The sequence below is a fragment of the Callithrix jacchus genome, chromosome 7, assembly GCF_049354715.1.
Source record: "Callithrix jacchus isolate 240 chromosome 7, calJac240_pri, whole genome shotgun sequence".
NCBI classification, from domain to species: Eukaryota; Metazoa; Chordata; class Mammalia; order Primates; family Cebidae; genus Callithrix; species Callithrix jacchus.
Genome location: NC_133508.1, coordinates 126601783 through 126625996, shown reverse-complemented (window position 1 = coordinate 126625996; position 24214 = coordinate 126601783). Strand labels below are relative to the sequence as shown.

Here is a 24214-nt window from a genome sequence, read left to right as displayed (position 1 = left end):
ATGTACATTTTTCTAGCAGTTCTACATTGGGTATTTGTATTGTACATATCCTCTAGAGGTTTCCACTGTTTACTTTGTGTAAGTCCTGTCATACATAATATTTCCTGTCATAGCTGAATTGTGACTTGGCCTCATGTTTCATTCCTCCAGATCATGTTTTCCTGCCTCATGTTCTCCCTGAGAGATGTAATCCTTATAAATATTTATGGGAGGTGGAGGGACCGAGGATCTTTCTTCTGTAACTGCTTCATGCTGGCTTGGGGCATAGTCCCTACCTATTGGGGATACAGAACTCTTGCCTTTTTCTGTCTAGTGGAGGCAGGGTAGTTTCCTGATGGCCAAGGGTGGTGTCTTCACCAGGAACTGGCTGGAATGTTTGTTACATGATCATCTGAAGCTTGATGGTCTCTAGGTGAGAGGAAGTGAATATGGTTAAAAGATTTAACTTAACCTTCAGGAGGTGGACACCTATGCTGTTAAGAATGTTTGTGACAGAAATTTTCAAGAGGAAAAACAAAACCTGGTTATTCAATTAATTTTTTGTTCCACTTAGGTTAGTAGTTTTATACAAGGAAATTTGCTTATTTCTGTGGTCTACCATAACTTAACATAATAACCACAATTGTAATTGATAGCATACACTTAGACATTTGAATATTATAAATCTCAGATAATTTTGGGACATATATTAGCATTATTCACAAAAGTATAACCTAAGGAAGATCGAACATAATTCTGGCAATCCTATGTACCTAAATATCTTAAATAATGCTGTTTGCCTCTTTTCTGGACGATTCAGGGGTCTCCTGATTCATCCAAAAAGTGAGCCATCAGGAAAGACAATGTTGAAACTGAAGTTTGATTTCGGAAGGCTGTTAAATGTTCGATTTACACAAAAAACATATCTAGCCAATATGTTTACACAGATAATTTTTTTTGAAAGATTAATTTTTAGAGACCTCCCACCACTTGTTTGAACCTTTAGTTTTTCTTATCTAATTTAAAACAATTCTTAACCGTAGGCAAGAATTTACCTTTCCATGCCTCCTTAAAACCTTTAAAACACACACACACACACACACACACACACACACTCTCTCTCTCTCTCTCTCTCTCTCTCTCTCTCTATTTTCTTACACACCTTGCATGTAAAACTATTTTAGTAGTCTCAAGTATGCCTTATAATGGTGACTCTTAGTCATTTTAATTTTAATGTAAAACATGGTAAGTTATGTTAATTATGTACTAGGTGCTGATGAGGTTTGAATATTTCCAGCATAGTTAGGAGCAGCCAACTCCACATGTCCTCAGTCCTTACCTAGTTGCTAAGCAGACAAGTCAGGCAATTTTCAAAAGCCAAAGAAGCAGTTTATGACCTTAAAGCATTTAGCAAACCTAATATTTGAACATAATTTAAAGCACATGTTTACATTTTGGAGACATTTTTATTTTACCAATAATCTTTAAAATCATCTTTCTTTCTCAAAGATTACTCAGGTCACATAAAGTAAATAAAAGGCATTGCACTATTTACTTTTTTGACAAAATATTTGATTTAAGCTTTTATTATTATTAAATCAATTAATTAAAGCTCTTTTTTATTAATCATTACTTAACAGGGGAGATGAACAGTGACTTTTACCTTTCATTTAACCAGTTTGCACAGACAGAAAGAGGCTAGAGTCTGACTGGTAAGAAATTCTTGCCCTTTTGCCAGCATGTCAGGTTTCTGAGTTCTCTCTCCTTGAGCAGCCCTAGCAACCCTGTTCAACTGTATGCAGACAAACACATTGCCATGAATTAAGAATATTCACAAATAGTTTACAAAGTTTGGAGAAATTAGGCAGAGAGAAACAATATGACTCAAATTCTATTTATGAGAATATACTCAGCACACTTAAAAGTATCAGGAAGCCTAAAATGCAAAAAGTTAGTTTAAGGTTAGAAGGCTGGTGTGTTCCATCAATTCCTGTGGGCCCAACAGAGGTAGCCTGGGAATTCCAGATAAATGGAACAAATGGTGACTTGCTAGAAATTCATAGGAAACACAATAAGTATTCACAGAAACAAATAAGAAATTTAACTGTATCTTCAAAAAAGTACCAAACCACTGATACATTTGTTTACAATACTTCTTACTTTAACTTAATCAAGGCTAAGAGCTTTAACTATGAAAATGTTAATTAGCCAAATGTCTACAATTCTCTATCAGGTTTTAAAGAATATTTTATTATTTAAACTTTTCCACATCTTTTTGCCCTACTTAGTGGTGCCTCACTACATTGTTTCATACATAACCTTTTTAAATCCATAATTTGAACTAACGTTTGGATAACTTTTGAATTAGACAAAATAATTTTTTTTTCTCACTAATAGGATAACCTTTTCTGGCACATTTTGTTTAAATAATTATGAGTTAACTAGAATTCTTTTCCTTAGTAACCTAAAACTTTAGTGAAATCCTAAAAAGCAAGAAATGCTGAACTATCATATACAGGCATTTATAGGTGAGAACAATTCCACAATTTTAGAAACAGATTTCCCCATATCACAACCTTAATTGAAAATTACCCATATACTGAATGAGCATCAAAAATAACTTTTAAGATTTTAATTTGCACAAAAAGTTTACCTAAAACATTTATCCTATTCATTGTACTCAATTCTTTCACTTTTAACAAGCCAGACATGAGACATCAATCAACATGTAAAATGAACATTGGTTCAGTCCAGAAAAGTGGGACAACTGAAAGTGGGGAGGAGGCGTAGGGGCTTCCAGATGACAGGTAGGTAGAAGACAAAGAGTTTATTCTTTAGAGTTTCTGATTAGCCTTTCCAAAGAAAGCAATCAGATGTGCATTTATCTTAGTGAGCAGAGGAATGACTTTAAATAGAATAGGAGGAACATTTGTCCCAAGCATTCCCAGCATGAATTTTCCCTTCAGCTTGGTGATTTTGGGGGTCCAAGATATTTTCCTTTCATAAATTACTCTAATTCATCAAAAGAAAGTATACAAACCAAGATCTTCTTGTATTAGCTGTGCTTATAGTTTTATAAGCTTCTATGCCAGACCCTGACATCTCAAAATATTGAGCAAAGACAAACATAAAATCCAGAGAATATGTATGCTGACAATTCTGAAGACATTTCTATTTTTATTCTACAAATAATTTAAAAGCCAGCTTGTTTAGTAAAGTAATATTTAAATCACATGAACTTGAAAATTGCTTAGACTGACTTACTTAATTTATGTTTGCTTTTTTACTCATAAGCCAATTTGCTAGACACAACATACAACAATAAATATACATACAAATAAACATATCTAGACATGTATACGCACACATAAATGAAGATCCAATAGTTGTGAACCTTAGCAATACAAACTTGCTGGTTTCACTTTGTTTTCCCGAATAGATAATCCAATGAAGGCTGTTGTTAAATACACTGAGTTCTAAATTTTTTTCAAAAATCAGTATGTCCACATTTTCAGTTTCCCTGTTCTTTGTTCTTCATTTTAAAGTTTAACTTACTTGTCTCCTTGCCCCTAGTTTCAATCAAAAATCTTCCTGCCAGCTCTAATCAGTAGTTCACAGCTGTTCCCCTGGTTACCAGCACCTATTCCTCTTGCCAAAACTGCACTTTCCCCTCACACATCCCCCTCCTAACCCACATATTTAGAGTTCTCACTCATCCTGGTCACCTGCTCCATCCTGAGTCACCCTTGGTCATCTGACCTGACCTGAGTCACCTTTAGTCACTTGTTCCATAACTGTCTTTCCTGCTGAAACTGCTTTTTCCAGGGGTACTCTAGCTCGTACCCTGCTCTCTTTTAAATAGCCAATCACAATTAGCTTAGACTGTCTAGTCCAAATCTAGCCAATAGGGGAACAACATAGCAGTACAGCTACCGCATCAGAGATAAGAAACCCTTCCCCTCCTTTGTTCAGGTGTGCTCTCATCATTGCTCCATCAATGAGATGCATCCTTCTATAGAAATAAATTCCCTTGCTGAGAAAATTTATATTTGAGTGCTATTTCTTTTACAGCACCGAAAGTTTATTTCTAACAGCTATGAACCAAAATTTTGGGTACAGCAGTTTCCATGGCAGTTTGATTTCTAAAGGCCAAACCTCCCTAGACTCCAAAGATCACTGGGGCCAAACAGCACCAAAAGAGAGTGTCACAGGTTAATCAGATCCCCTGCTTAGAACAGCAGCACAAAGGTTCGGATACATCCAACACCATCTCACTTACCCATTAAACAGTAAATTCCAGACTCCAAACAGTATTGCAAATCCAATAGAAAATTCTAAAGATGTCTTAGTACTAGACCTCAGAACTTCCGTATAGTGCATCCCCTTTGGAGAGGTTGAGGTCTGGGGGAATCCCCAGGGTGTTCCCTGTGGGGTCCAACTTTAGAGTGTCAGATGTCTCTGACCTTAGGCAGGCACCATTGCCATGTACATGTTTTCCCTCCAGATGCAGTGGCCTACTATGAGCTTTATAAGGATAGCCATAGTAATGATAGGAATTAGGGGTTGGGTGGGCTTTTTTTCTTTTTTTTTTTTTTCTTTTTTGTCCTTAGCCAGTAGAGAAGGGGAAGGGAAGAATTTAGCATAAGAAAAAGAGGTTTAAGTCACCTGAAACATGTGCATTTTCTCCAGGCTCTACCACCTGTAGGGATAAGGGACCACAACTGGAAAAGATTAAAAAAAAAAAAGGAGTCCTCCCCCTTCCAGGCAAAGAAATTATCCCCATTGACTCCTTGGCCTTCAGGTAACACTGGGGAGTAACCCCCAGTCAGTTGCCCTCAACATCCAAGGAGCTGCTAGGAAGTAGCCACTGAAAGACTGAAAAAGAAAGACAGGAGAAAAAAAAAAATGGAAGACTCTGGTTCCTTAAGTGAACCCAGCAGTGGTGGTTAAGTGCTTCCACATGGAAACTCCTTAGTTTCACTGGCCACAGCCAGAAACCTGGAGTTGCCTTTGTGTTTGGGTGCTGCCCACCAAGTGTTCTGAGTTGGAAAACAAAAGACATGAAGAGAGAGAGAGAGAGAGAGAGAGAGAGAGAGAGAGAGAGAGAGAGAGAGAGAGAGAGAGAGACCCTTGTATGGAGCAGAAAGAAAAAGGAGAAAATGAATTCCAAACTTTGGGCTTACCTCCTCCTGGGTGACTTGCCAAATGTGTTACTGGTGGAGGGTGTCCAGATTATTGGCATCTCAAGCAAAGAATTGGAAAATCCGGAAAGCCCCATGACTTTGGAGAGGTAAGGTAAAAGTCCAAAGTTCCAGCAAGAAAAAAATGAAGAAAGCAGTGCAGCCAAATTCAGAACTAAAGAGAAGAGAATAGACTTGTAACGTACTCATTGAAGCACTCTCCTTCCCAACTCTAGAAGATCTCTACTCTGGGTAAGACTAGGACTTATAAAGATTTATGAGCATTCATTAGTTTTCTCTAAGTTGTCCATTCCCAAGATAGGCTCCAGTTGAGCCAGCTGCAGGATACAAGTCCTGATGAAATCCTGGCCTTAGGTGGCTGCATGTCATGTCCCTTTGTGCACTCTAATTCCTCCTGGGTTGAGTTAGGCTTCAGTAGAGGTGGAACAGATGCTCAGAGAAACTAATGTTCTAGGATTGTTATTTCTTTTCTGACACCATCTTAAATTACCGTTGTCTTTAAATATCTGCCTAATAGACTCTGTCACTTTCTTTATTGTCAACTTTTATAGCTCTAGGTAAATGAAGGTAGGCAACTTGGGATCTGCAAAAAGAGGCAACACATTATTGTAACTGAGGAGCTTGTAACATCTTTGTGCCACCACATTTTCTGGTTGACTTCTATTTTATGGTAGCATAGTGCATGCTACAGAATTGGACAGACCCTTCCTCTATTCTCACTCAACTTCCATAGTACTCAATCTTTTTAGTTTCTAGTTTACACTTCTTATTTGCCAGCAGATCCTGTAGAGCACTGCTCTAGGAGGAAATGGGTCATGATCACAGAAAAATAAAAGGTGTTTTTGCCATCTTCTGCTGAAGCAATAAGAAGCCAAATAATCAATATAAGCTTCCAGTGGAACAAGTAAGAAGTAACCAACTCTATAGTGGAAGCCAGCCACTCTTTATTATAGGGTGAGAATGAAAACTGAAGTATTTATCATATGCATTTACTAGTATCTTAAAGAGATTATATATTTTGTATCATGATCACATAAGTTACAGGGATTTAGATATTCAACTTGAAAACACAAAATTAAGGCATTACTACAGGAAGGCTTTTCACTCCTTTTAACTTTGCAAAAATTATCAAAATATTCAAAGTATCAAGCTTTGGATAAAGATAGTATGATTACAGTTGTGCATAGGCTACTCTCAATACAGCAGAGATCAGACAAAATACAAGCCATGGTTTTTCAAAGAATGTTTCCTGGTGTGACTTCATTACATGGAATAATTAAAAACAATATGCAGGCTGATATACGTGGAGGTAATGATGAATCAATCTTAAAATGCAGATAGTTCAAAATCTGGTAATATAATTGAGTAAAAAATCAACAGAGTACATTTCAGGTGTGAGCTATTAGGCTTGCATGAATAACATGTGAATGCTGAGGCACAGTGAGAAGAAGCCATTGGGTAACCTGAGTCCCACAGTCTGACCAGACCCTGTCCACAGAGGGTCTTGCAAGAAATCAGGACCAAGAATGGATTAGAGTAATATCTATGTTTCAAAGTATAGAGATGTGTATGACACAATATTCCTCCAGTGAAAATTGCTATTACTGTATACATGAGCTCAGCAGGCTCAGCTTTGCTCAGTCCAAAGATCTAAATGTGAACATGAAAAGCTTCCAAAGAAAATTTTGTAATTAATTCAAAAGAGCAAGAGTGGGACACCTAGAAAAAATTCCATTTTCTGGAAAATGACATAAAAGATGAACTGGTGGGAATGCTAGCTTCTACAACTTTCTGTAGAAGAAATTGGCAATAGCCAAAAAATTATATGCCCTCATCTTTTGACCAAGCAATTCCACTGGTAGGAATCTATCCTAAAATTACTCCTATAACTATATAAAAATACACAAGCACAAAGTTAACAGAATTATTCATTATAGCATTGTTTGTAATTGCAAAATATTTGAAACAATCTAAATGCTCATACATTAAAGAGTGATTGAATAAACTGGGGTATAATCCACATAAAGTAGTCGATACATGTTAAAAGGATTTTAAAAGGTTTCTATGAAGAGATTTGGAGGGATTTCCAAATTTCTGTATGATGTGATCTTCATGTTAGAAAATATGAATAAGAAAATATGTATATTCTCATTTGTGAAAAGAAAATCCAAGGGGTAAACCAGAAACTAACAAGATTGGGTATCTACGGAGGACAGGTGGGAATGTGATAGAGAGAACAGAAGACCAACGCAATGGGAGAAGAGTGCTAAGATGAAGGAAAAGTGACACTTCTCTGACTATAACTTTTTGAAAACCTTTGAATTTCAGAACCATGATATTTCACAAACTCAAAAAATAAATCATACTTAAAATCAACCAAGATACCAAGATGTGAGGGAGGCCACAATGAAACACAAGCAGTAACAAAGGTGACCGTTTTACAAATGAATAACCATACTGAAGAGGGTGGAGAAGTCAAAAAACTAACCCAAACAACTTTGGTATGCAGTGCTTTGAGTGCGTATATAAGGCTAAAGACAAACAGAATGGTACACTAATAATTTTCTGTAGTAAGTAAATTTATTTTTCCACAGACTTAATAACAATTTTGAAACTATCATATGAAAATACTAGGATTGAGCAGGGAAGCAAATGTATTATGTATTAGGAGACCAAAGTCTAGCTTATTTAGAGAAAATAGTTTAAAAGGGAAAGCCAAAAGCTTGAAATAAGCTCACATGTGTTGGATTGGAATTAGAAATAACAACAGAATCTCAAGCTTTATTATAGAAATGTTCAGATAAAAAATAAATATAGATGTGTGTATATATGTGTTAGCATTCATACATATATTTCTTAACTTTGCCCCTGAGTGGGTCTAGAAATAATGAGCACTCCTAGAGTGATATCTTGGTGTCGAGGCACCATTATCCAATGAAAGAAACCAAAAATATTGGGAGAAATGGTGAATTTATTCTAGGGATAAAGCAGGAAAAATACAGATATTTTGCCTAGAATATGTTGTGTGGCCAAAAAGGAAAGAAGCACTAAAAATATAATGGAAGCATTAAAGAAAAAAACAAACCTAGGATCCAGCTTGAAGAAGCTCTCAATGGTGAAATCTAGGACAAGTTGAGTAACAAAATAAATATTGACAGTAAAGTATTGAAACCCTCAGAATAAAACTAATATCTCTGAGTCTGCACTGATACAAACAAATGATTAAATCAGCAAAAATAAAAATAAAGAAGTAACAGCCCTTGCTAATTGTACAACTGCAGTTAAAAAATATAGAAATAATGACTATAGTAGAAAATCCTTTTTAGTCAAACACCACAAAAAGAATCATAAATAAAAACTAAAAGTAGTGGCTGAAAAAAAAAGTATGATAAGATTATATCTGCAGTCTCCAAAGTGCTTCTCAAAGTGGAAACTTTTTCTGTTTTTTTTTTTTTTTGTTGTTGTTCTTTAAGCTCTGGGGTACATGTGCACATCCCACAGGGTTGCTGCATAGGTACAAACATGCCATGGTGGTTTGCAGTCTCCAACACCCTGTCGCCTATATCAGGCATTTCTCCCAGTGTTTTTCTTCTCCAGCCTCCCCAACCCCTCTGGTCCCTCCCCTAGCCTCCAACTCCCCAACCAAACCCAGTGTGTGATGTTTCCCTCCCTGTGCCCACCTGTTCACATTGTTCAGCAACCACCTATGAGTGAGAATATGTGGTGTTTGGTTTTCTGTTTTTGGGTCAGTTTGCTGAGAATGATTGTTTCCAGATTTATCCATGTCCTACAAAGGACACGAGCTCATCATTTTTTATGGCCACATAGTATTCTATGGTGTATATGTGCCACATTTTATTTGTCCAGTCTATCATTGATGGGCATTTGGGTTGGTCAGGTCTTTGCTATTGTAAACAGTGCTGCAATGAACATATGTGTGCATGTGTCTTTATAACAGAACAATTAATAATCTTTTGGGTATATACGCAGTAATGGGATTGCTTTTTCTAAATATTTGAGGAATCGCCACACTGTCTTCCACAATGGTTGAAATAATTTACACTCCCAGCAACAGTGTAAAAGTGTTCCTATTTCTCCACATCCTCTCCAGCATTTGTCTCAAGATTTTTTAATGATCGTCGTTCTAACTGGTGTAAAATGGTATCCCAATGTGGTTTTGATTTGTGTTTCTCTAAGGACCAGAGATGATGATCATTTTTTCATGTTTATTGGCCATATAAATGTCTTCTTTTGAAAAGTCTCTGTTCATATCATTTGCCCACTTTTTGATGGGTTTGTTTGTTTTTTCCTTGTAAATCTGCTTTAGTTTTTTTTTAGAGTCTAGATATTAGCCTTTTGTCAGATGGGTAGATTGTAAAAACTTTTTCCCATTCTGTTGGTTACTGGTTCACTATAATGCTTGTTTCTTTTGATATACAGAAACGTTCAAGTATAATTAGATTTCATTCATCTATTTTGGCTTTTGTTGCCATTGCTTTTGGTGTTTTAGTCATGAAGTCCTTGCCTATGCCTATGTCCTGATTGGTATTTTCTAGGGTTCCTTCTAGGTTTTTTTTTTTTAATTTTTTATTGGATTTTAGGTTTTGGGGTACATGAGCAGAGCATGCAAGACAGTTGCATAGGTACACACATGGCAGTGTGCTTTGCTTTTCTTTTCCCCTTCACCCACGTTTGGCATTTTTCCCCAGGTTATCCCTCCCCACCTCCCCCTCCCACTGGCCCTCCCCTTTTCCCCCAATAGACCCTAGTGTTTAGTACTCCCCTTTCTGTGTCCATGTGTTCTCATTTTTCATCACCCGCCTATGAGTGAGAATATGCGGTGTTTCAATTTCTGTTCTTATGTCAGTTTGCTGAGGATGATGTTCTCCAGATTCATCCATGTCCCTACAAACGACACAAACTCATCATTGCTGATTGCTGCATAACATTCCATGGTGCATATGTGCCACATTTTTCCAATCCAGTCTATTATCAGTGGGCATTTGGGTTGATTCCAGGTCTTTGCTATTGTAAATAGTGCTGCAATGAACATTCGTGTACATGTGTTCTTATAGTAGAACGATTTATAGTCTTTTGGATATATACCCAGTAATGGGATTGCTGGGTCTAATGGAATTTCTATTTCTAAGGCCTTGAGGAATCGCCACACTGTCTTCCACAATGGTTGAACTAATTTACACTCCCACCAACAGTGTAAAAGCGTTCCTATTTCTCCACATCCTCTCCAGCATCTGTTGTCTCCAGATTTTTTAATAATCGCCATTCTAACTGGCGTGAGATGGTATCTCAATGTGGTTTTGATTTGCATCTCTCTGATGACCAGTGACGATGAGCATTTTTTCATATGATTGTTGGCCTCATATATGTCTTCTTTCTTAAAGTGTCTGTTTATATCCTTTGCCCATTTTTGAATGGGCTTGTTTGTTTTTTTCTTGTAAATCTGCTTGAGTTCTTTGTAAATTCTGGATATCAGCCCTTTGTCAGATGGGTAAACTGCAAAAATTTTTTCCCATTCTGTTGGTTGCCGATCCACTCTAGTGACTGTTTCTTTTGCCGTGCAGAAGCTGTGGAGTTTAATTAGGTCCCATTTGTCTATTTTGGCTTTTGTTGCCATTGCTTTTGGTGTTTTGTTCATGAAGCCCTTGCCTACTCCTATGTCCTGGATAGTTTTGCCTAGATTTCCTTCTAGGGTTTTTATGGTGCCAGGTCTTATGTTTAAGTCTTTAATCCATCTGGAGTTAATTTTAGTGTAAGGTGTCAGGAAGGGGTCCAGTTTCTGCTTTCTGCACATGGCTAGCCAGTTTTCCCAACACCATTTGTTAAACATGGAATCCTTTCCCCATTGCTTGTTTTTGTCAGGTTTATCAAAGATTGTATGGTTGTAGATATGTTGTGTTGCCTCCGGTGCCTCTGTTCTGTTCCATTGGTCTATACCTCTGTTTTGGTACCAGTACCATGCTGTTTTGATTACTGTAGCCTTGTAGTATAGTTTGAAATCCGGTAGTGTGATGCCCCCTGCTGTGTTCTTTTTGCTTAGAATTGACTTGGCTATGCGGGCTCTCTTTTGGTTCCATATGAAGTTCATGGTGGTTTTTTCCAGTTCTGTGAAGAAAGTCAATGGTAGCTTGATGGGGATAGTGTTGATTCTGTAAATTACTTTGGGCAGTATAGCCATTTTCACAATATTAATTCTTCCTAACCATGAACATGGAATGTTTCTCCATCTGTTTGTGTCCTCTCTGATTTCGTTGAGCAGTGGTTGGTAGTTCTCCTTGAAGAGGTCCCTTACGTTCCTTGTGAGTTGTATTCCAAGGTATTTTATTCTTTTTGTAGCAATTGTGAATGGCAGTTCGTTCTTGATTTGGCTTTCTTTAAGTCTGTTATTGGTGTAGACGAATGCTTGTGATTTTTGCACATTGATTTTATATCCTGAGACTTTGCTGAAGTTGCTTATCAGTTTCAGGAGTTTTTGGGCTGAGGCGATGGGGTCTTCTAGGTATACTATCATGTCATCTGCAAATAGAGACAGTTTGGCTTCCTCCTTTCCTATTTGAATACCCTTTATTTCTTTTTCTTGCCTGATTGCTCTGGCTAGGACTTCCAGTACTATATTGAATAGGAGTGGTGAAAGAAGGCATCCTTGTCTAGTGCCAGATTTCAAAGGGAATGCTTCCAGTTTTTGCCCATTCAGTATGATATTGGCTGTTGGTTTGTCATAAATAGCTTTTATTACTTTGAGATACGTTCCATCGATACCGAGTTTATTGAGGGTTTTTAGCATAAAGGGCTGTTGAATTTTGTCAAATGCCTTCTCTGCGTCAATTGAGATAATCATGTAGTTTTTGTTTTTGGTTCTGTTTATGTGGTTATTTACATTGATAGACTTGCATATGTTGAACCAGCCTTGCATCCCCGGGATGAATCCTACTTGATCATGATGAATAAGTTTTTTGATTTGCTGTTGCAATCGGCTTGCCAATATTTTATTGAAGATTTTTGCATCTATGTTCATCATGGATATTGGCCTGAAGTTTTCTTTTCTTGTTGGGTCTCTGCCGGGTTTTGGTATCAGGATGATGTTGGTCTCGTAAAATGATTTGGGAAGGCTTCCCTCTTTTTGGATTGTTTGAAATAGTTTTAGAAGGAATGGTACCAGCTCCTCTTTGTGTGTCTGGTAGAGTTCGGCTGTGAACCCGTCTGGACCTGGGCTTTTATTGAGTGGTAGGCTCTTAATTGCTGCCTCGACTTCTGACCTTGTTATTGGTCTATTTATAGTTTCAGCTTCCTCCTGGTTTAGGGTTGGGAGGACACAGGAGTCCAGGAATTTATCCATTTCTTCCAGGTTTACTAGTTTATGTGCATAGAGTTGTTTGTAATATTCTCTGATGATGGTTTGAATTTCTGTGGAATCTGTGGTGATTTCCCCTTTATCATTTTTTATTGCATCTATTTGGTTGTTCTGTCTTATTTTTAATCAATCTGGCTAGTGGTCTGTCTATTTTGTTGATCTTTTCAAATAACCAGCTCTTGGATTTATTGATTTTTTGAAGGGTTTTTCATGCCTCAATCTCCTTCAGTTCAGCTCTGATCTTAGTTATTTCTTGTCTTCTGCTGGCTTTTGAGTTTTTTTGATCTTGCTCCTCTAGCTCTTTCAGTTTTGACGATAGGGTGTCAATTTTGGATCTCTCCATTCTCCTCATATGGGCACTTATTGCTATATACTTTCCTCTAGAGACTGCTTTAAATGTGTCCCAGAGGTTCTGGCACATTGTGTCTTCGTTCTCATTGGTTTCGAAGAACTTCTTTATTTCTGCCTTCATTTCATTGTTTACCCAGTCAACATTCAAGAGCCAGTTGTTCAGTTTCCATGAAGCTGTGCGGTTCTGGCTTGATTTCTGTATTCTGAGTTCTAACTTGATTGCACTATGGTCTGAGAGGCTGTTTGTTATGATTTCAGTTGTTTTGCATTTGTTGAGCAGTACTTTACTTCCACTTATGTGGTCAATTTTAGAGTAGGTGTGATGTGGTGCTGAGAAGAATGTGTATTCTGTGGATTTGGGGTGGAGAGTTCTGTAAATGTCTATCAGGTTTGCTTGCTCCAGGTCTGAGTTCAAGCCCTGGATATCCTTGTTGATTTTCTGTCCGGTTGATCTGTCTAATATTGACAGTGGAGTGTTAAAGTCTCCCACTATTATTGTGTGGGAGTCTAAGTCTCTTTGTAAGTCATTAAGAACTTGCCTTATGTATCTGGGTGCTCCTGCATTGGGTCCATATATGTTCAGGATCGTTATCTCTTCTTGTTGTATCGATCCTTTTACCATTATGTAATGGCCTTCTTTGTCTCTTTTGATCTTTGTTTCTTTAAAGTCTATTTCATCAGAGATGAAAATTGCAACTCCTGCTTTTTTTTTTTTTTGCTCTCCATTTGCTTGGTAAATCTTCCTCCATCCCTTTATTTTGAGCCTTTGTGTATCCTTGCATGTGAGATGGGTTTTCTGGATACAGCACACTGAAGGGTTTTGGATTTTTATCCAATTTGCCAGTCTGTGTCTTTTGATTGGTGCATTTAGTCCATTTACATTTAGGGTTAATATTGTTATGTGTTAATTTAATACTGCCATTTTGATGCTAGCTGGCTGTTTTGCCTGTTAGTTGTTGTAGATTCTTCATTATATTGATGCTCTTTAGCATTTAGTGTGATTTTGGAATGGCTGGTACTGGTTGTTCCTTTCCTTGTGTAGTGCCTCTTTTAGGAGCTCTTGTAAAGCAGGCCTGGTGGTGACAAAATCTCTGAGTACTTGCTTGTTTGCAAAGGATTTTATTTTTCCTTCACTTCTGAAGCTCAGTTTGGCTGGATATGAAATTCTGGGTTGAAAGTTCTTTTCTTTAAGAATGTTGAATATTGGCCCCCCCTCTCTTCTGGCTTGTAGTGTTTCTGCCGAGAGATCTGCTGTGAGTCTGATGGGCTTCCCTTTGTGGGTAACTCGACCTTACTCTCTGGCTGCCCTTAGTATTTTCTCCTTTATTTCAACCTTGTTGAATCTGATGATTATGTGCCTTGGGGTTTCTCTTCTTGTGGAATATCTTTGTGGTGTTCTCTGTATTTCCTGCATTTGAGTGTTGGCCTGTCTTGCTAGGTGGGAGAAATTTTCCTGGATGATGTCCTGAAGAGTATTTTCCAGCTGAGAGTCATTCTCTTCGTCCCCTTCTGGTACACCTATCAAACGTATGTTAGGTCTTTTCACATAGTCCCACATTTCTTGGAGACTTTGTTCATTCCTTTTTGAGCTTTTTTCTCTAATCTTGGTTTCTCGTTTTATTTCATTGAGTTGGTCTTCGACTTCAGATATTCTTTCTTCTGCTTGGTCAATTCGGCTATTGAAACTTGTGCATGCTTTGCGAAGTTCTTGTATTGTGTTTTTCAGCTCCTTTAATTCATTCATATTCCTCTCTAAGTTATCCATTCTTGTTATCATTTCTTCATATCTATTTTCAAGTTCCTTAATTTCTTTGCATTGATTTAATACATGTTCTTTTAGCTCACAAAAGTTTCTCATTATCCACCTTCTGAAGTCTAATTCCGTCATTTTTGTCACAGTCATTCTCCGTCCAGCTTTGTTCCCTTGCTGGTGAGGAGTTTTGGTTTTTTCTAGGAGATGAGGTGTTCTGGTTTAGGGTGTTTTCCTCCTTTTTTCGCTGGTTTCCTCCCATCTTTGTCGATTTATACACTTGTCGTCTGTGTAGTTGCTGACTTTTCGATTGGATCTCTGAGTGGACACCCAGATTGTTGATGATGAAGTATTTCTGTTACATGGTTTTCCTTCTACCAGTCTAGCTCCTTCGCTGTACGACTGCTGAGGTCCACTCCAGGCCCTGCTTGTCTGTGGTGAACCTCTAGCAGCTGTGGCACAGCGAGGGATGGTACCAGTTTCTTTTTCTGCTATCTTTGTCCCAGGATGATGCCTGCCAAATGTCAGTCTTTTGGATATAGAGGGGTCAGGGAGCTGCTTGAGGAGACAGTCTGTACTTTATAGGAGCTCAATTGCTGAGCTGTCAGCTCTGTTGTTCATTCAGGGCTGTTAGGCTGCTATGTTTGATTCTGCTGCAACAGAGCTCATTACAAAAACCCTTTTTTTCTCAAATGCTCTGTGTTGGGGGGTTTGGGCTTTATATTTGGATGTCCGTTGAGGTGTCCTGCCCAGCTAGGAGGTAGACTAGCCACTGTTTGCCTGCCGAGGCTCTGCCCTGCTGTTGTGAGGTTCGACCTATTGCTGCAGGCTCTGCTGTTCTGCTGTGGTCTCTGCCATGCCCTGCGGCGGAGTCTCTCTGTTGTAGTGGGTTGCCTCAGCAACGGCAGGCTGTGGGCGTGTATCTCAGTAGGGACGGGTTGCCTCAGCAACGGCTGGCTGCGTCAGCAGTGGGCGTGTATCTCAGTTGGGGCGGGTTGCCTCGGTAATGGTGGACGACCCCCCCCACAGAGCGTCTTGGACCGTCTGCTCGGGATTGTTTGAAATCGCAGTTTTGTTCGTCCCACTGGGCTATCCCAAACTCTCTGTCCCTGCAATCCCCTGGGCTGGCCCACTGTCGAAGTCCCGTTCAGTCTCAAGTCCAGCCCTCTCAAGTCTCAGGTTGCCAGTTTAACAGGGCACCCGGACAAGCGCGCCCTGTGAAGAGTGCTGGGTAGGGCCGGCCACCGCCACCCCGGCTGCCGGCTTCGCCAGGCAGACCTGGCGTCCTGCGTCTCCTTTATACTTGGGAATTTCCCCATTCTGTGGGCAACAGAGATCAGTCTGGAAATGCAGCTCCGACTTATCTCTTTGCGAATTCAACGAGAGCTCCAATCCTCGTCTGCATTGCTGCATTTCTAAACGTTTCCTCTTTCTGCCATATTTTGGTGCTGGTCCCTTCTAGGGTTTTTATGGTGTTAGGTCTTATGTTTAAGTCTTTAATCCATTTGGAGTTAATTTTACTGTAAGGCATAAGGAAGGGGTCCAGCTTCTGCTTTCTGTGCATGACTAGCCAGGTTTCCCAGCACCATTTATTGAACAGGGAATCCTTTCCCCTTGCTTGTTTTTGTCAGGTTTATCAAAGACTGTATGGTTGTAGATATGTTGTGTTGCCTCCGAGGCCTGCGTTCTGTTTCATTGGTCTATATCTCTGTTTTGGTACCAGTATCATGCTGTTTTGATTATTATAGCCTTGTAGAATAATTTAAAGTCTGGTAGCGTGATGACTCCAGCTTTGTTCTCTTTGCTTAGGATTGTCTTGGCTATGCAGGCTCTCTTTTGGTTCCATATAAAGTTTAAAGTGGTTTTTTATTTCCAGTTCTGTGAAGAGAGTTGATGGTAGCCTGATGGGGGTAGCATTGAATCTGCAAATTACTCTGGGGAGTATGGCCATTTTCATAATGCTGATTCTTGCTAATGATGAGCATGGAATGTTTTTCCATCTGTTTGTGTTCTGTCTTATTTCCTTGATCAGTGGTTTGTAGTTCTCCTTGAAGAGGTGTTTTACATCTTTTGTTAGTTGTATTCCTAGGTATTTTGTTCTCTTTGTAGCTACTGTGAATGGGAGTTTGCTCATTTTTCATGGCTGCATAGTATTTCATGGTGTATATGTGCTCTGAATTTCAGAACCATGTTTGGCTCTCTGTCTGTTATTGTTGTATAGGAAAGCTGTATAGGTCTTCTTAGAAATGCACAAGAAAGAATGTTCAAGAACAGAAAATAAAAATGTATGCCCTATTGTTGAATTCAGCTTAACTAACTGACCAGACATTACTTTCCATTTAATTTTTTTCCTTGCAGACAAGGGGACGCCATGAACATGGCATCAGAGAGCCACATGCCAGGCCCAGTGTGCCTCATTGAGAACACTAAAGGGCATCTGGTGGTGAATCCAGAAGCTCTGGAGAACCTGTCTGCCATCACACAGCCTGTAGTAGTGGTGGCAATTGTGGGCCTCTACCGCACAGGCAAGTTTTACCTGATGAACAAGCTGGCTGGGAAGAACAAAGGTTAGTGACACCAGGAAAGCTTGGATGAGCCCCATCTGTCTAGTTACACAGTCAATATCCAGTAAGAAGATGAGATGAGGCTGGGTGTGATGGCTCAAGCTTGTAATCCCAGCACTTTGAGAGGCTGAGGCGGGTGGATCACGGGGTCAAGAAATAGAGACCATCCTGGTCAACATGGTGAAGCTCCGTCTCTACTAAAAATACAAAAATCAGCTGGGCATGGTGGCACGTGCCTATAATCCCAGCTACTCAAAAGACTGAGGCAGAAGAGTTGCCTGAACCCAGGAGGCAGAGGTTGTAGTGCGCCAAGATCACGCCATTGCACTCCAGCCTGGGTAACAAGAGCGAAACTCCAACTCAAGAAAAAAAAAAAAAAAAAGAGAGAGATGAGAGAAAGTTGGTCTTGGGGATAAATGTTTAAAGCTAACTTTGAATTCATCATTGAACACATTACATTCACTATGGAGGATTTAAGTCAACTGACTCTTTCCACTTTGGCTTTATTTTCACATTTCATATATAAATAAGGTATTAATAAAAATTAACTTAAATAATAATGCATTATTAAATATTTGCTAAAATATTCATGTAGTTATAGCAAGTTCCCACAGATCTTTAAGATAAAATGAATGTTTCAATCCATGTTGGATATTCTAATTTCTGTTTTTCCATTTTTTGTAATTAAGGTCACTATTAGTTATAATTCCTCTTATCTCTTATGCATGAGACTTTTGTTCAGTGTCACACAATCAATGTGGCTTATAAAGCACAAGGCTACCAGTCAGAAGGCTGATGTTAAAGTGTAGTCTGTATGTCTTTCCAACTAAGTCAATCAGTTACTATTTCTACTTTTCAGTGTCATCATTCAGAAAATGAGTGATTTGACTACCATACCTTGAGTTCTTCTGCCAACTCAAAATAACAACAGATAGTCACTCTCCAAAGAAATGAATATATTCAGGAATAAGCAGGGGATTTATAAACTCTGGAAATGCATGCTATAACAAATCATGAGCTCATCCAGAAAGGTTAAGGGAGTGAGAAACTTTTACAGGCAAAAAGGAGAAGTATATGCCAGTTGATGCAAAATAAAAGTTCATTGGTTTACAGGATCATATTGCACACGGTGACATGCACATTCGATCTTGCTCGAGAGAGTTTTATGGATATAACCCTAACTGAAGTTTTATGGTTATAAACCTAACTGATATAACCCTAACTAAAGTTTCATGGATATAAACCTAATTGCAGCAAGTAAGGCTTTTTGCAAGGTTGTGGTTAGGACTGGCTATTACTGGAATTACAGAAGTAGCCTTTATTGTAAGGCTGTAGTTTGTAAATGCTTTTGATGGCAGTTTCCACTACAAAAAGGATACATAAAAGTCCTTCCTTCATGAACTCCTGACTCCATTTTGTTAGCATTTGGCAAAAGTGACTCCATTTTGCTTCTGACAACCTTTGCATTTCTCCCTTTGATCAAGATCTTTCTCTGAAACATCTCTGATCAGTCATCCTGTAGTTATGTAGTTTGTGTTCCTTAGTGCCAGATGCACTTGATTTCGTTGGTTTGGTCCCAATCAGTGGAAAGTGATTGGTGACTGGGAGTCAGTTTCAGAACCCTTTTAGCCACATTTGAGCAACAAGGAGGTTTTGAAGGAGTGAGTTTCAGGCTACTTCTACCTGGAATTCATTATTAAGTCAATTTTGTCGATTACACATTTATGGCATATTCTTTCAGTGCTGAGCCATCATTATTCTGTTAGGAGTCTCATTTCTGCACAAGTTGGACAGATAACAGGTACATAGCTTCAAGAAAATAATACAAAGCAAAACCAACAGGAGCATAAAGAATTCATTTTGGACAATGGTTCTCAACCAAGAGCTCAATTAAACAAATTAAAAACCATGTGGAACTGGGTAAGATTTGTTAGAGGCATTGAGTCTTTTATGAAGTTTGGTTCATGCTTCTATTATTTAGTATCTCAATACAGGGTTAAATCAAAGCTGAGAGTGTTAACTCTATAAAAAAGAGATCACTTGTACAATTTGAACAAAATGTTGTCTCAGGAATATTGCCAAAGTTATTCACTACATGGAAGAATGCACCTCTTAGGTCATGTAAAGATTTGGGATACATGCAGACCAAATAAAATATTAAACCAGGCATGCAGAAGTAGACAAAAACAAAAGAGTACTCACCAGAAGGACAATGTTCTTATCTCATGAAGGGCTTGTCAGAAAAGATAGTCTTTTTTAGGCTAAGAAAAAAAAGGCATTTTATTCAACGCATTTATTGAGGTGACCTTATCCAAATAAGATCCTGAACTAGACAAAAAGAAGAAATTTTAACCCAAGAGGTGAGTCTACATGGCAGAAAGGCTCATCTGTGGAAACGAAGAGATTGAAAGGTTCAACACATGAGTACCACATATGACTTCAGGGGCTGCTGATCATTCTAAGATGAGCTCACTTTGGGTCCTACTTCTGATGTTAGATTACAACCAGATAAATAACAACAGAGAAGTAGATCTCTAAAGAGATGACTTTATTTAAGAATGAGCAGGGAACCATATGCATACTGAATTCAGACTTTGGGTAAGTGGACCTTGATTGGCTACTGGGGAAACAAAGAGAAGGCATTTCTATTGGCGGTTGAGGAGCAGGAAGTACATGGAGTTAAAGTAGAAAGTATATGAAACTAGCTGCCATTGGTAGGTGGGCAGGACCTTGGGTATGGGGGCCTACTGTGGGCGTATGGGGCAGACTGTTGCTGGGCAGGGGACGGTGGGGCTTCTTTTAAAAAAACTTTCTCTGCAGCGTTTTTAACAGTAGGCTGGAGGTTGGATGTATAATTTAGTGCTGAGTGTGGGCTTGGGCACGGTATGCAGAGGCGGGTGCGGGGAAGCTTTGTGGGGAAGCCAGATAATGAGCTTTGGTGATGATGCAGTTATCAGGTGTGGAAAGTGATGAATGTGTCCGTTTGACTCCTGGAAAGGCAACTGGCCTTACATTCCGACCTTTTTGATGATATAGAATGCCGCTTCTCTCTGACTACTTCCTGCTGAATGGGGCAGAGTGGGGGGTCAGTTGGTTGGGGTCTCGGTTGTGAGTCAGACGGAGGGGTGAAGCAGCATTTGATTTACGGCTACTCTGGAAACTTTCTTTATGTGAGTTTGTAAAAACCTGAGAAAGAAAGGGGCTAACATTAAGTAAAAGACAAATAATGATAAGAGGGATGATTTTTTTTGCATTAAGAGGGAGGCCACCGTGTCTGCAGTTTTCCTGGAGAAGGGAAAGGCTTTAATCTATCTAGAAAAGTATTTATAAATGGTAGGAGGTAGTGAATTTTTTTGTGGGTGGGCATATGAGTAAAATTAATTTGCCAGTCTTGAGCCAGCAGGTTGCCATGCATTTGGTGATTAGGACACTGTGGCTTAAGGTTCTTTACTGAGTCCTTGAGAGTGTACTTTAAACAGGGGGATGTCTGTTGAGGGGGGGTTAGGCTGCCCTGTAGGTGATTGTGACAGGTTGAACCTGGTCTGGAGGGGAACTGAGGCAAAGGGGGGTTTGTTGAGGGTGGCACATAAAAAGCAGTTGGTGAAATTTGTGTATTTGTCTAAATTTAACACGTTGATACCTTGTCGGTTTAGGTGAAGGCAAAGAGAAAGTAAGACTCTGGGTGAAGGGGAATAGTAAAGAAGGTGTCTTTGAGGTCCAGACTGTAAAATGAGAGGTAGTGGAAGGAATATTAGATAGTAGGGTGTAAGGGTTGGGGACTGCTGGGTGGAGAGGTACTACTGCCTCATTGATTTGACAGAGGTCTTGAACTAGGTGGTAGTTGCTGGATGGCTGTAAGTTAGGAGTATTACAAGGGGAACTGGTGGGGATAAGGAGTCCCTGGGCTAAAAGTTGAGTGATGATTGGTTTTAGGCCTTGGCGGTGGTTTTTGAGATGGGAAACTGAGGATGGGAGGGAAAGTGGGTAGGGTTTTTGAGAAATATTTTAACTGGTGTGTGATGTGTGGCTACAACAGGCTTGGAGATATCCTATGCTGAGTGGCTAATTATCTCAGGAGGAAGAGGGTGTTGAGGGGAAGGGTTATGACTAGGTGCATTGCCAGTTAGGGTTAGTATTAGAAGATGGGTGGGGGATGAGGTTGGCTGTGAGGGGCTAGTGAGTTGGAGGGTGGACCCTAGAGTTTGGAGGATGTTCTGCCCTAGTAGGGGAACTGGGCATGAAGGCATCATTAGGAAGGAGTAAGAGAATGGGTGCCCCTCAATGTTACAGGCTAGGGGAGGAGTCTGGTTGGGTCAGGAGGGCTTTTCATCAATTTTCATAACTGACACCTGGGAAGGTGTGCTAGAAATAGGTAGCTCCCATGTTTACTAAAAAGGAAATGGACTTACCCACTCCCTGTAGCATTATTCTGGGCTCTGCAAGGGTGACAGGGGTCTCTGAGTCTGGGCCACATCAGTTGTCAAGGAGGCTGAGGAGTTCAAACGAAGGGACTGTATCCTTTGGACCAGCCTGCCCCTCAAATAGAGGTGCGGGGAGTGAGCCTGTAGTCCGGGATGTGCAGTCTACCTTCCAGTGTCCAGTTTATTTGCAGGTATGACAGGGTCCAGGGGCCAGACGCGGATGGGGCACTATTGAGCCCAGTGTCCTCCCTGGCTGCATTTGAAACAGGGCCCGTGTGGGACCTTTGAAGCAGTCTGGGTGTGTCCAGAGGGTTCTGAAGGACCCTTTTGGAGGGGCTTTGATAGGCCCCTTACACCAGATGCTTGGTGAGTTGCCAGCCTTAGAGCGGCTACAAGAGCTTGGGTTTGGAGGCTTACCTGTTGCTGTAGCTGGGCTTGGCGGGCAGCCTCAGCCTTTTCCTCTCAGCCATTAAAAACTTTAAATGCCATATTTACCAGGTCTTGTATGGGAGTTTAGGGGCCCTCCTCAGCCTTCTTTAGTTTTTATCTAATATCTGGTGTTGACTGGGAAATAAAATGGGCCACTAGGAGGGTAGCCCAAGCTAAAGAGTCTGGATCTACTGGGGTATGGAGGACCATACCGTTAGTTAGCCGGTCTAGGAAGGCAGCTATATTTTCAGTAGGACTTTGAGTTATTTCTCACAGTTTGTCATAATTAACTACTTTTGGGGCTGTGTTTTGCATGCCTGCTAAAAGGCACTATAGCATTTGGTCTCAGCAGCGGTGGTCATTTTGGCTAGTTTGATAGTCCTAGTTAGGATCGGCCTCAGGGACCACCACTGCTTCCACTGGCATCTGATCATTAGTGAGATGTACTTGATCAGTGTGTGCTCTAGCTGCCATGAGAATGCCATTACGCTCGTCAGGAGTAAGGGTAGAAGACAGGATTACATAAGTGTCATGCCAGGTTAAGTCATATGCCTGAGTGAGATAACGAAATTCTTTAATGTAAGCAGTAGTGTTGGCAGAGAATGACCCTAAGCGTTTCTCAATAGTGGACAGGTCAGTAAGGGAGAAGGGAACGTGCACTCGGACAACACTTTCTGCCCCGGCCACCTTGCAGAGAGGACAAAGGAGGGAGTTTTTGTCACGGGGAGCACTGCGAGAGCGAGTGTGAGCACTAACAGGAGAGTCTACATCCGAACTTGGAAGAGAAGCAGGAGGAGGAGTTTGGGGCTCCACATATGGCAGGGGATTAGTGGATCGGGTGGGGGTTATGGAGAGTTCTTCAGGCAGATTGGGGTCAGAAAAAGAAGAGGAGGAGGTTGGAAAAGGGGCTGAGGGCAGGGGGGGGACTTTTTTGCCAGGAGTACTTGGGCAGTACTGAAGATGAGCAGAGGCTGGGGTGGGAATGGAGGTGCCAGAAAGCCTGAATATAGGGAACTTCTGCCCACTTGCCATTTCTTTGGCAGAAGTTGTCTAAATCTGTTAGAATGTTAAAGTTGAGGGTGACCCCAGGAGGCCACTTGGACTGGTTGTCTAGAGGATACTGTGGCCAGGCCACAGAGGAGAGGAAGAGTAACCTTTTCTGTTTTATAGAAAGACTCATTTTAGGTAGATTTTCGACTAGGCATCCTAGTGGTGACTTGGGGTCTGGGCAGGAGGTCTGATTACCTGTATTTTATCTTCTTCTGTTTCTTAAGGGCAAGAAATGGACATGAAAAGCAATTATACTTAACATGGGCAGAAAAGCTCCTTTCCTGGAGGGGGAGGCCAAGAGAACTTACAGGCTACAATGATAACAATGAGGAAGAAAATAAATAGGGACAGGGCTAGAGCTATTTGCCACATGGTAGAGTTAGAGGAAGTGAAACTAGTGGAAGTGGGAAGTGGGGTTTCAGTGGTAGAAGGAGAATAGAAGGAAAAAAGAGAACAGAGTTATTTGTAGAGGCAGGAACTCAATGAAGGTCCCCTGAAGCTAGTGGTCTGTTACTCACTGTAGAATATCCCATACCTCCAGGGAGGCAGGCCTGAACCAGTGTATATCAGCAAGTAAGAGCTTAACAAAGCTGGCAAACCTACAATAAAGACAGGACCACATATAAAATTGACGAACAAAGGGTGGGTGCCCCCCCAGATGGGAGAACAGTCTGATGGTCACTTCAGAACTGTTAGTCCTGAGGTGAATTACTGTTATGCCTTATGATGTCCCCGTGGAACCACAGGAGGAGGCTTACAGAAGACCCATAGCCGTTAAGCTGTGGGACTATGTGTAGTCACACATAGACTTACTCACTCACACACTCGCTCAGGAAGAGAGAGAGAGAGAGAGAGAGAGAGAGAGAGAGAGAGAGAGAGAGAGAGAGAGAGAGAAACTAAAAGTTCCTGAGAGAGAGAGAGAGAAAGTAAAAGTGCGTGAGCAGGAGCTAACCTGCCAAAGGGCAAGTTTGAGATTGAGAGCCAGAGGTCTGATTCAGTCCCGGGCAGATCCCGGGCTTGTGAACAGGGCTTCTTATCACCCAAACCTTAGCCGCTGCTGCGGAGATGATCGGAAAGGCTGCTCAGCCCTCTGAGCTGTC

General features: G+C 40.3%; 1 long non-coding RNA gene and 1 pseudogene across 2 annotated transcripts in view; one reads left to right on the top strand and one right to left on the bottom strand.

Moving 5' to 3' along the window:
• LOC108592654 (guanylate-binding protein 7-like) overlaps positions 1–24214 on the top strand; it is a 51488-nt pseudogene that overhangs the window by 3252 nt on the left and 24022 nt on the right. Inside the window, exon 2 of the transcript XR_013520241.1 lies at positions 17009–17197. The product of XR_013520241.1 is annotated as a guanylate-binding protein 7-like (transcript). The remainder of the gene's footprint in view (positions 1–17008; positions 17198–24214) is intronic.
• Positions 69–22846, bottom strand: LOC118143017 (uncharacterized). The gene is made up of 3 exons (XR_013520249.1): positions 21624–22846; positions 19417–19475; positions 69–408 (listed from the first exon to the last, which is right to left on the bottom strand). It is a non-coding gene; the product is annotated as an uncharacterized LOC118143017 (long non-coding RNA).